Here is a 13473-nt window from a genome sequence, read left to right as displayed (position 1 = left end):
ACTCGTTTCGTTTTTTTTTTTTTTTTTCCCGATAGAGGTATAATTTTCTCCCCTCACATGTGTTAGCCTCCTCACCGCACCCAAGAGTTACCGCCAGCTCCTACCCCTCCCCCCGTCTCTCTCTCTCTCTCTCTCTCTCTCTCTCTCTCTCTCTCTCTCTCTCTCTCTCTCTCTCTCTCTCTCTCTCTCTCTGGGCTTCAGGCAGTTGTTGTCGGAGCAAAAGTTAGTTGCGTGTTAATCATGCATATATTTTCCTCATTATTTTCTCTGAAGTGGATGAATTGATGACAAGTGGATGGTGGTATAGAAAAAAAAATGAGAGTGGACCCTGATGAGTGACGTGGTCTCTCGCTCACCCACACTGACTCATTCCGACGCTCCTCTAATCATTCACTCATTCATTCACTCACTCTTTAATTTCCTGACGTTTTCTTTCACTCATTCACTGGCTGTTGGAATCCTGGGCTGAGTGTCTGGAGAGTGAAGGCAGTGCAATCTTTGGAACTTCCTGTGTGCAAGAGAAAGCAAGGGGTGCGTATGCAATAGAAGGTCGTTAGTGTGGGGCCAAACATTTTACATGGAAGGGAGGAAAGTGTCTGTCTAGATCTCTTGGGGAAGTCTTTATTAATTGCTTACATATTCATCATCACACTTATCTAAGTTTGGTTTATCGTTTGTTGAAAATACCCTATTAGATTTGGCAGCTCCAGTGGGTCTTTGAATAACTTTTTTTGCCGTAGGTCACATCCAATCTTATATTGGAAAAAAAAAACTTATCATCATGAGCTCTTTTCAGTCTAAGATGCCAACAAACAGTTCCCTTCAATCTTCATTGCTCCTGCCACTGGAATGCTTCTTATTTTGACACACTTGCCCTGCGCTGCACTGCCTCTATATTCTAGAGACCCCAGTTGAAGTTACTCGAGTTTTTAAGGATTTCTTTTCTTTCGGTTCTAGTTACAGATAAGCAAAATGTCTACATTATTAACAGAATGAATATCCTCGAGAACCCAGCTGATTTTTGTTCCCTCGGAAAGTAGTCGTGGTGAGAGAGCAAAGCGATTCAGATAACAAACCTTTGTCTCATCTAAGGGTTTGTCATTTTTCTTCACTAATATTCTGATTTCTCTCATCTGGTGTGTTAGCGTTCGTTACTTACATTTTCTACATATGCAAGGTGAGATCTTCACAAAATAGGCTAATGAAAGGAACAATGAAGGAGAAAGATGAAGTATGTGTAAAAACTAAATTAGAAAGTAATAGTCTTTACAGAAACCTTACTTTGCATTAATGTTACACTTGTTTCTCAAGAAATGTTGAATGAATTATTTTCATCATCCGATATTGCTATTGATTCATTTTTTGTTTGATTAATGTCTTGACTTTTTCCTTCGTTAATCATCTTTAATTTTTCCTTCCATGCCAAACACTCACACCTTCCTGGCACCATGTTTATGTACACTTAAGTAGCTGTCATCAGTCTTACCCTTCTTACTCTTTACCTTTTTCTACCTGGGTCTATTTACCTCTCATCCAAGTGTGAATTTTCCTTCTGTATTCCTCTTCATCTAATTCCGCAAATCTTTCATCACCTCCATTTTATTTTTTCTATTTAATCTTTCATGAAACACTTTGCACTTTTATGTCTTTTTCTTGGAGATTCCTTGCACTGGTCTCCTGCCCTCTTAATACATTCACTTCTACTATAGTTTCTTTTGCACTGATAGGCATGTCGTCCATTAGCGGTGTTTCTTTGGTATCTCCACTCAACCTTGCCCATTTGTAGTACTTATACGTGACTCTCTTATTGAACCTGAGTCTGTTATTCTTTATTAACAGTCTTCTTTCCTTACAAGTAATCAAGTTAATCCGTTTCATTTCATATCAGTCATTTCATATTCATCAGTTACTCCATTCCATCATATTCTGTTGTTTAGATTTATCGTCTGTCATTTACTTCCCTTGCACACTTTAGTTTTTCTTTAATCACTTCACATCCACAAGTTACTTCATCAGTGTTTTGCGTTATTTCATATTCTCTTACTCAGGAATTTCAGTGATTTACTCTTGTACGGTTTCATTCTTTCTTACTCACTGCACATTTATATCTCTGACTATCAATTGACTTATTACTTTCGTGTTGTCTTTTTATAGGTAACACAGGAAATTCTCCCTTCGCGTCAATTAGTAAATAAATCATATATCTCTCCTTTATTTTTTCCCAGAACTATTATGAACTATAATCTATATCTTCCTATACTTACACCAACAATCACTTTAATATCAGGTTTCTGCCACTCGTCTCTTTAACTTCCTTTCACATTCTCTCTGCAAATACCAGAAAATTTCCTCTCTTACGGACTTTCCCTCTCTCATAGCTCAGTTATGTTCTATTTATCAATCTCTTCCTCTCTATTTCTACATCTACATCAATGTCGAGTTTGCCCTTTATCTCTCTTACCTCTTTCAGCGCTGCCAACTCCTTTTTCTTCGTAATAGCTACACACTTTATCGCTGCTTCCTTCCCCTTACTGAAAGTCTTGATGCTTTTACCTCTGATTTCGTGTTATGATTCTGCGAAGCTTCTCATCCCCTAGCCTTCCAGATTTGTGTCGCTGAGGACCGTAATATTCAGGCCTCTCTCATACATAATATTCTCTGTTTCACACGCCTCACTTTGACCACGCCACCAGCATGCAAACAATCCCACTCCCTCTCATCCACACATAGCTTTAAAGAAAAAAGTCTTCACTTCCCCCGTGTTTTTTTCTTTGTTTCTTTTTACTTTCTTTTGCGTTGGCGTATTAGTTTTTGCTTTTGTTAGGTAAGTCATTCCATCTCCTTTTACGATACTGGAACTCTTTCCCTTTTTGTTTTTATACTTATGGCGAGGATGAGTCTTACTCTTTCAACAGTATCCCTTTAACTCGCTTTTTACGCCACACAGAAAATACAGAGGCGTATTCTTAATCATCACAACTCAGAAATGTAATGCTTTTACCTCATTCGAAGAAAAAATAGTAAAATGAAAATCCTTCCAAAAAGAAAGAAAAGAAATAAGTAAATAAAAAAATAACATGAATACTAATGTTGTTCAACGTAATCATATGCAGATATAAATTAATGTGTTACGTTGTCTCTGTTTTAATATTACTCTTCATTGCCCTCCTGTCAGGTGGCGGCCGTCGGAGCGTGAGTCGGGGCCCTGGGGAGATGACAAAGATCATGTAAGTGTTCACGAGTTGGCAACACTGCTATCATTAACCTTTGACAACCGCTTGTTTGGTACTGGACTGCATCTGCGTGTTGCTCTGTGTGTGTGTGTGTGTGTGTGTGTGTGTGTGTGTGTGTGTGTGTGTGTGTGTGTGTGTGGGGCTAAAATCATGACGTCTGTCCGAAAAGTTTCTTGGAACTGTAAACTGATTGATGTTGGTGGAGGAGGGGCCGATGATTTCCTCACAACCGCACCGCCGAGGGTGAATGAGGGGCAGACAGGCAGGCTGGAGGTCCCACCGTAACACTTCATAATCTCACGCACATCACACTTCGTAACTAGGCGTTTTGTGCTTCTTAAATCACGAACCAATAAGAATAATTACAGGTTTTGGCGATCCTCCTTTTTTTTTTTTTTTTTTTGTGTGTGTGTGTGTGTGTTATGTGTTCTTGCCTGTGTTTGTAACTGGGTGGAGGTTCCCAAAACACTACATCAAGAACATTACACGCAGAACCCTCAAAGAGACACGTGTGTGTGAGGAGCGGTCGAGGTCAGGGAGCATATACATGTTGGGTATCCAGCGGTGGTCATTGTGGTGATAATAAGCGCAGGAGAGAGCCAGAAGAGAGGAAGGTGGGGGAGCTGCTTACATAATGAGGTGGCCATTTAAAGTAGCAGCGTTGAATAATGTACACGTGCTCATACAAATTCCCTTGATGCATTGAGAAGCGTTTGTGAGCTGTGGGTCGCGGTAGGCGGTGGACACGCACTGGAGTGGATGAAGGTTAGGATGCTGGAGGGAGGCAAGGAGGAAATATAAAGAGAAAGAGAATAGAAGGAAAACACTGAACGGTGAAAAGAGCAACCGGTGGGAAGAGGGAAGAGGGGAGGCTGCATAGACACGAGGAAAAGACGTCACTGGACAAAGGGATGGAGGGGCGAGTAAATGAAAAAGAAATGGAACAAGGACAGAAGGAAAGCATGAGAGGTATGGGGTGACGGGAAGGAAAAGTGTGAATATTAAGACGTGAGAAATACCGCTTTATAAACTATATAAGGAACGGTTGACACGAGCGGCACTGACGGCCGCGGCGGCGGCAGCGTGGTAGTGGTAGTGGCGGCGGCATGTGGTGGTGCCGGTGGTGGTGGTGGAGGGCGGTTTCAGGCCACACTCATCGCTCAGCAGTAGTCGGGTGCAGACACGGCCCTCTTCCTACTCTTCCCGCTCCTCCGCCTTCCGCGTATCGCAGGTAGGAACTCACGCCTTCTCACCTGCCCTGATGGAGAAGTGGCTCCCTCTGACACCACCTACCCTTCAGGTGGTAAGAAGCCCCGCGCGGTGCACCTGTCGCGTGGGGTTCTGCTGCCTACCACGCTGAAGGGAACTGGATACGTACAAGTGTTTGTTGCGAATGAAAGGAAATCTACCACATGGATGGAAAAGTTACATCTTCAGTTTTTGTTCGCTCTACGTTTTTTTTTTTTTTTTCGTTGTGCTGAGAAGGAATGCAGATTCAACACGGAAATGTCCCCTGATCTCCAAAGTGCTGGATTCCATTGGCATTTGATGGTGTTCGTGGTGATGATTATTTGTTGAACAAACTGTGTGACAAAAAAAGTTGGACGAGAATGACATCAACTGCCAATGTTCAATGATTGCCGCGCCCTTGATTAAATCGTTTTTGAATATTGCATCGGTGAGAGTGGCGTGTGTTGAGTTTGTCTGTTATGAATAGTATATTTAACATTTCATTTCCTTGGACTGTGATGGTGTGTGGTAAAAGGAAATTGCCCTGTCTTAGTAATGTAGTGCGAGGCGACGGAAGAACGTAACTGCCTGCCTGTCTCTCACTGACCTACGCACAGACAGACAGGCGGACTGAGTGACTGACAGACTGATTGGCTGATTCCAAACACCAGAAAGTTTGCTCCTCTTCTTCGCGCCAACTTCTGATTTGTTTGCATATTTTTCTTAACAATTCCCTCGTTTTGTGAGTGTTCCAAAAGTTTCCAGCGCGTGTCCCTGGCTCTCAGGTCAGCGTTGTGAGCCTTTCCCAAAACATCAACGGCGAGGAGTATCCAACTTTTCCCCCTTACACTACTTCAGGCCAGACGTGTGTGATAATGGGCTCATCGGGCCATAAACTAGACGAGGGACACATTGTTTAAAGAACGCGCCTAAATCTCCCTCCCCTCATTAACCGTCGTAAAAACGCTGCTGCATCTCCCCGCCACATTTCTGCGAGATCGACACTTTAGTCAGTGCCGCGGACACCTCCCCCGGCACATTTTCGTTTCCCTGTGCCACCAGTCCGTACCGCCCCAGGCTTCATCCTGCCAGCCATGTTTATTCAGCGGCAGTACATCCAATGAAATTTTACCAATTGCAGAGGACGCATCGCATGGGTTGGAAATGTGTCAAAATAGGAGAGTGTGTGGCCGCGCTTTTGAGAAATAAAGACATAACAAAAAGGTTGCTTCGAATCGATCACACTTTGTGCCCTTCAGCCTCAAATTTTCAGCCACGTTGGAGGCAGTTCGGGTGATGGATGTGAATGGCAATATGAGTCTTAAGCTCCGATGGATGGTCGGAGCGGGGCCGCTCTGTCTGGGAGATGGTAATAAGCAGTGCACGGTAAAGAATATATATATACTGCTCTAAGACATGTGGCGTGAAATGGTATGAGGGAAAAATATATGATAAGAGTATAAAAAAATGCATGGAAGAACGCTGCATGACTTTATGTAATGAGATATTGGCATAATAAGACGGTGAAAAAATTAAGTCTTTTCACAGGTTTGCGTGCGAGTACCAGGAACGGGGTCATCTTCCCGCTTCGTAAAGCCTTGGATGACCCGCGTGACACTTGCTGCTTGGCTTAAGGGTCATGTGTGCGAATTAAACACGCGATTGTGACCCCTGTGAAGTTTAAATCCCCAGGGAAGTGTGTACATGAGTCATGCGGGACGCGGCGAAGCGATACAAGACGTGCATACACACATACATAAGTGTTGTGAACTTATTCTTACACATAAAGCAGCACAAACAAGTTATTTTTTTTTTGCAAGATAATGGGAGGGAATTACGCCAGACCTAAGGAAATAATGAAGATTTTACGAAAATCACTGGAGATTAACGTGAAAAAAACGAGGACGTGCGGAAGGAAAGGAGGGAAGGGTTAATGCTGGTGAACTGGAAGGGATGGGAGGGAGGGAGGGAGAGCTTCAAGGTCGTGGTGAGGTGTGAGAAGCACGTGGGTCTGGCCTCTCACCACACGCATCGCGGCCACACCCCCACGCGCCACCACACACCCGAAATCACTGCACGATCTCTAATAACGACCTCGCCACGCCGTGCCGTGCCCTCCCCCTCCACGCCCTTGACGATCCGCGCCACGCCATGCCACGCCACGGCACGCCACGCCCTCCACTGCATGCCACGGCACACCCCTCCACAGGAAGAAATGGCCCACCAGTCCACCTGCCTCACCACCAATCCATTTTTATTAGCTGTTACTCTTATGTTCTAAATATTTGGTGCCGAAAGCTGTATTCTCCAACGCCCCCAAACACACACACACACACACACACACACACACACACACACACACACACACACACCAAAATAACACGAAAGTGAAAGTGGGTCGTGTTTTTTTATGGAATTAAACTAACGAATTTATCAAGAGTAACGAAACGAAAGCCAATTTACATGACATTTCTGCCACGTAATGCCTTTATCAGCATTAGCGTCTATTCTAACTCAGTTTCTGTCTCATAGTTACTATCATTTGACTCACTCTTGCACATATAAATATAAACAGTTGGTTGCATCTAACACACGTACACACCTGTCGATTGCACTTCACGCATGACATGCAATTTTAGTCTGCCTACCCGTCTATGTATAGCTCAGTGAATAATGCCAAGTTGCACTCTTAAACCACGGCAGTCGTCTGATTTATTAACCCAAGATCTCTCCACGTTAAGTAACTTTTTCGATGCATGATACACAGGCCAATATTTTACAGACATTCGCTAATATACGGTGAGGAGTTAAAAAAAAATGAATGAAGAGTTTTTAATTAATTTTCCTCTCAAATCAGCGCAGTTTTCACGAACCTGCAGCTGAGTCAATGTCGTTCTCACCTCCCTCCACTCCTTAGTTTGCCTCTTACCGAGAAATTCGCTAAAGTTCCCAATGCCACACTTTATTCTCCACCCATTTTCTTTCACATATATTTTTTGCCTATAAAGTATCGGCATCATATGCGAGGGAACGTTTCTTGCCCATTGAGGCACAGAATATATTTATGCACTGAGATACAGGATGAGAGATGACGAAGTACAGGGAAGAGAAATGGGCCTGAAAAAAATAAACGAGAAAAGAAGTAAGAATAATGGAGAGAGAAGAGTTGAGTGAGAAAAGGATGGGGAAATGAGAAGTGAACCGCTAAATAGGAACGTTGAAAAGCGAGAAATTTTATCAAGGGAAAGGATGTGGAGTTGAAGAGCAAGAGGAGGAGATGATGGAGAGGTAAAAAAAAAATGGAAGCATAAGAAAAGGTAGGAGGAGAAGGTAAAGGAGGAGGAAGATACATAATTTGAAGCGTAAGGGGTAGAAAACGATTACTTAGAGATGTAATGTAGAAAGAGGAAGACGAGATGGTTGAAAAGATGGAGTTAGAATAGTAGAATGCGATGGTGAATGAAAGAAGCTTAGCTAGAAAAGAAAGAGGAAAAGGAGGAGTTGGATGTAGAATAAAAGGAAACATAGACAAAGAAGGAGAAAGTGAAGGAGGTGCATTTGAAAGACAATAAGGAAAGGGAGGAAAAGGAGGAGGCGAGGAAGTATTTTTGGAGAAACTGGAGAAAAGCATAAAATGTAGGAAGTGGAGGAGGACGAGGCGTAGGAAATTTACTAGGAAGAGACAGTATAAGGAAGAGAAGTTAGATTTGTCTGAGGAAAATAAGACCTTGAACTAGTTACAGACACAAAGAATAAGACAGGATAGCACCAAGAGGAAGAGAAGGAGATTTCAAGACCCTTACAAAAAAAATATACTTGGAAGAGACAGTAGAAGGAGGACGAGAAGGTAGATTCGTTTGAAGATAATAAGACTTTGAACCAGACAGACACAATGAATAAGACAGAATAGAAGCAAGAGGAAGAGAAGGAGAATTTAACACGCTTACAAAAAAAAAAAAAAAGAAAGAAAAACATTTACTTTGAAGAGACAGTAGAAAGAGGAAAACAAGGTAGATTTGTGTGAAGAAAATAAGACCTTGAACCACTCAGACACAATAAGACAGAATAGAAGCAAGAGATTTTAATACCCTTACAAATAATACCCTTACAAAAAAAATGCACTTGGAAGAGAGAATAGAAAGAGGAAAAAGAAAGTACATTCGTTTGAAGATAATAAGACCTTGAACCAGTCAGACACAAAAAAGAAGACAGAATAGAAGTTTAACACCCTTACAAAAAGAAAAAAAGATAAAGTCGGGCGGCAGTGTTAGCGCTATTCGATTGTTCCATACGACCCTACTAACCGTGCATGGACCTTTGACGCTCATTTAGCCTTGAAAATGCTGGTAATCCAATCAGTCATAACCCAGCGAGTCAGTGCCGACCCCGAGTCTCCCATAAAGTGCGTTGCCGGGACCAGTTGTATTGATTTCTCTCCCACGTTTTTTTTTTTTTTTTCCTTGCGTATTTTTTTGCGTAGTTTCTTTCCTCTTCTTTTTTTTTTTTGTAGATGTATTTTGCCTGTCGTCATTGTTATTGCATTAATGAGTGTTTTATTAATATGTTTTTTCAGATCTCTCTCTCTCTCTCTCTCTCTCTCTCTCTCTCTCTCTCTCTCTCTCTCTCTCTCTCTCTCTCTCTCTCTCTCTCTCTCTCTCTCTCTCTCTCTCTCTCTCTCTCTCTCTCACTAGCTCAATATTTCTTTTACCTGCATGAGTGTGTGTATTGTGGGAGATTTGGGTTACAGAGAGAGAGAGAGAGAGAGAGAGAGAGAGAGAGAGAGAGAGAGAGAGAGAGAGAGAGAGTCCCCTTTTCCCTTGTATATTTGTTTATTTTTATATGGGTTGGGTTTATTAATCTGATATTTCAAATACACATATGCTACTGTATGTATGGAAACAGAGGAGGGCAAACAGCTAAACACCACCAATTGACATGTGAATAACAGAACGGCGAGCTATCTGAAAATATTACACGGCAGGGACGAGAAGCAATGGTAAAAAATGAACAAGTAGATAAATAAATAAAATGGCGAACCGAGGAAGTCATACAGTGCGCAATGAAACTTGAAATATTTGACTGACTGGTTAATTATCAAGTTTTTCTATTTTAATCTTTTAAGGACGTTACTTCTACTTGTCTGTAATCTTCAAATATATAACACGATTCCGCTAGCTTTCTCCACGTCGTAAGTGTGTGTGTGTGTGTGTGTGTGTGTGTGTGTGTGTGTGTGTGTGTGTGTGTGTGTGTGTGTGTGTGTGTGTGTGTGTGTGTGTGTGTGTGTGTGTGTGTGTGTGTGTGTGTGATACTAGCAATTATATGATAGCGATGATAGTGTGTGTGTGTGTGTGTGTGTGTGTGTGTGTGTGTGTGTGTGTGTGTGTGTGTGTGTGTGTGTGATACTAATTATTATATAGTAACAATGATGGTGATGTCATTGCAATTATAACAATAACTATAACAATAATAATAATAGTAGTAGCAATAATGATAATAGTGATAATAATAGTGATAACAAGAATAGCAGTAATAATGATAATAGTTGTAATGAAGACAGTGATAATACTGTAATGATAAAGACAACAATGGCAGTGTTAGTGGTAATACACCTGACATTACAATGAAACCAATGACAACTGTATCAAAGCACAACACAACAACATTATCAACCACTGGAGGCAAAAAAAAAAATAAATAAAATAAAATAAAATAAAATAAATAAATAAAAGAAAAATCATTAAACCGACACAAAGGAGAGATAACAACGTGAACAGCAAACAACAACAACGATAGAACAATAACACGATGAAAATGAAAGAGAGAGAGAGAGAAAGAGAGAGAGGAAAAAAAAAATAAAAATAAGAGAATAACACAGTTACAATATTGAGGAGTAAAAGAACGAAGTAAAACAACATGAACAGCAAACAGCAACAACGTCGATACAAGAATAACACCATGAAAATAAAGAAGAGAGAGAGAGAAAAAGAGATAGAAAAAAGAAAAGAAAAAAACATTAAGAGAATAACACAAACAGTAGCGATATTGAGAAGTGCTTTGTGTTTGCGTATAAGTTCGTGTGTGTGTATGTGTGGGTGAGTGTGAGTGTGAGTGTGGCCCGCTTGTGTAATAATGCTTAGTGTGAAACATGCAGAGGTGCGTCATGGGTGAATGATAGTGGAGGCGGATGCTAGTGAACGTCCGTGATGGGGAGTAATTGGAATGTCTGAATAAGAGATGAAGCGCTTCCAATCTGCTATTTTTATTGGATTAATTAATTGCCTACCCCAGGGTGCTTTTTGTTTTTATTTGAGTGGGGGAGAAGCAGCTTGATGTATACTTTTAGTCTATTTAATGAGCCTTTAATCCCATGACTGGCTACTTTCATTTTTTATTCCCACCAGTCTCTCTCTCTCTCTCTCTCTCTCTCTCTCTCTCTCTCTCTCTCTCTCTCTCTCTCTCTCTCTCTCTCTCTCTCTCTCTCTCTCTCTCTCTGGTTATGTATAAATAGGAACGCCAATTGAAAATGCATTGCGAGTATTATGAATATATGAATTTTGTATGCAGTCTTACTTACGTTTCTCTCTCTCTCTCTCTCTCTCTCTCTCTCTCTCTCTCTCTCTCTCTCTCTCTCTCTCTCTCTCTCTCTCTCTCTCTCTCTCTCTCTCTCTCTCTCTCTCTCTCTCTCTCTCTCTCTCTCTCTCTCTCTCTCTCTTTTCCCCCTATTTATATATTCGAGACAGACGCTTACATCGATCAATCTGTCAAAGTGTCTGTCCAAATTTTGGTGCTAAGAAATTGCTCCAGACACCTTTAATCGTAAAGCATCAAAGCCAAAGAGAATAGGAGGAGGAGGAGGAGGAGGAGGAGGAAATGGGAAGTAAGAGAGAGGGAGAAAGGATGGCAGATGCGACTTTCTTTTCCTCTCTTTCTTGATTCAGATTTTTCTATTTAATCCTTTTTCATTTCTTTCCATTCTGACCGATCTGTTTCTCTTCCTTCTCATTTCGTTTCTCAGGGGCAAAAGAAAGAAGATGGGATAAAGGGAAGGAGAGAGAGAGAGAGAGATGTATTTTCTTTTTCCTTTTATCGTCTATTCCCATATTTCTGTTACGTCTTTTATCTTCTTCTTTCCTTTGCTGCATATTTTTTTCCTCCTTCTGTTTCTGATATCTTAAATTGGTTTTTCATTTAATTTTCACCTGCGTTAAAAAGACGTACGTTTCTCTCTATTTGGGTATTTCTTTTGTATTCTTTCTTACCTGTTCTGTATATCCATTTTTGCGTTTATTCGTTTTCTTTTTATATAACGTCATCCATATTTTACCTCTCAGTTTTCTATCCACTGCTCTTTGCTTTTACTCCACATCACTCTCTCTTCAGCTGTTCCCCGTTCTTTGGCTCCTCACTCAGTCTCCCCTTCTCTCCCCCCCACCGCTCCCCACTGTGTCCAGAAATGTGAGGGTTGGGCCAAAAGACTATGCAGAAAAGCGAAACCAGGAGGAGGGAGTTGAAAATGAAGGTAACAAAGAATATCTAATGTTTGAGTTTATTTTTTATTCACGGCTTCGATCAGACCATCTCTTGGAACGTTTGTCTTGCACTTTACATGATTTTACTGAAGAATGACAGTTCGTCCTTGTCTATATATACTCTGGTACTTTGAATGCAAGGTAGTTAAGAGTTACGGGATTGAAAAAAAGAAAATGAGTGGATGGAAATCTCGCTTGTATTCATAAAGGACAAGGATACGCGGAAAGGCAATGACGCGGATTACCTCTATCTTAATTTTTTACTTTTCAAAGGATATATTTTTACTTACCAGACAGGATGCGTGAGGGAGAGAGTATGTGGGTGTGGCAAGGAAGTATGGTATGTACGTATGGGTGTGGTGCGTGTGGCGGCATGAATCAAGATGTAGTATGTGTCTCATTGGTGTGGTATGCAGCAAGGTACGGCAGATAAAGGGGCGTATAATGAGGGTGGTGTGTAAGGGTATGTATTGCGCTACGTTGTGAATGTCTATGTAAGTCACGGCAAGCCAGTGTAAAGATGTGGAATGAATGTGTGTGCAGTGGTATAGAGATATGATAGGAATGCAGCTGAGCAATGAGTCATGGAATGAGAGTGTAGAGCGTATACTTGCATATCTCTGTCAAGATGTAATGCTTCAGGAGGCGTGGCAGACAAAGAGCTGTAGAAAAAAGGGTAGGGGGAGGCGTGTCCTGGTAACCTTTTGCTACAGTCACTTCCTGAGATCACCGAGTCACAAATCCTGCTTCCGTCCGACTGCTCTTTCTCCCTCCCTGCCTCCCTCCTCCTCTTGCTGTTACTCCGCGCTTGACGTTTAAAGTTTTAAAGATTTTCATGACGTACTATTGCATTTGAGAGCCATCAAGGGCGTGGTCGAGGTCGAGTGTTCCCGTGTATGCGTGCAACACATGTTCGGTCAGTTTTTTTTTTTTTTTTTTTTTCCTCAGGTGTTCCTTTCGTCAACCCTCGTCTCTACCGTCGGCCGTCAGAATTTTTTTTATTTCCAGTATCTCAGAAGCAATATATATATATATATATATATATATATATATATATATATATATATATATATATATATATATATATATATATATATATATATATATATATATATATATATATATATATATATATATATATACACATACACACACAGTTGAAATGCAGTATAATCCCCGTATAGACGGGAACAAATACACGTGTAACAGTTTGAATTGGCTCTTTTCTCTCGTTGCTGTTGTAGTGTTCGGGGTGCCTTTATTTTTCCTTTCTTTTTATTCTTTTTTTGTTCATTTGTGCTATTGTTTCATTTTGTTCCCTTTTATTTGATTGTGTGTGCGTACGTGTATGTGTGTGCGTGAGTGCGTGTTTGTTTGTGTGTCGGTGGGTGGTTGGCTGGGTGGGGCTACGCATGTCTCCCTTAGGAATCTATAGTGCTGATTAGAATGTTTCTGTCTGCAGCGAGCGTTCGCGGCAGGCG

The 13473-nt window shown here is 41.2% G+C and overlaps 1 protein-coding gene across 5 annotated transcripts in view; it reads left to right on the top strand.

The window, feature by feature from the left end:
• The window catches only part of LOC123513014, a 363536-nt gene that overhangs the window by 158297 nt on the left and 191766 nt on the right, over window positions 1-13473 (top strand). For 4 of the 5 annotated variants that reach the window (XM_045269820.1, XM_045269819.1, XM_045269822.1 and 1 more), the window contains one exon: window positions 3176-3227. The gene's annotated coding sequence lies outside the window, so the exon portion shown is untranslated. Of the gene's footprint in view, window positions 1-3175; window positions 3228-4334; window positions 4465-13473 lie in introns of those variants that run through there. The other variant, XM_045269821.1, reaches the window with a different exon arrangement.

This window comes from Portunus trituberculatus, chromosome 35, assembly GCF_017591435.1.
Source record: "Portunus trituberculatus isolate SZX2019 chromosome 35, ASM1759143v1, whole genome shotgun sequence".
In the NCBI taxonomy this organism is placed as follows: Eukaryota; Metazoa; Arthropoda; class Malacostraca; order Decapoda; family Portunidae; genus Portunus; species Portunus trituberculatus.
Note: the sequence above shows the minus strand (reverse complement) of the source record. Positions and strands in the feature narration are given on the sequence as shown.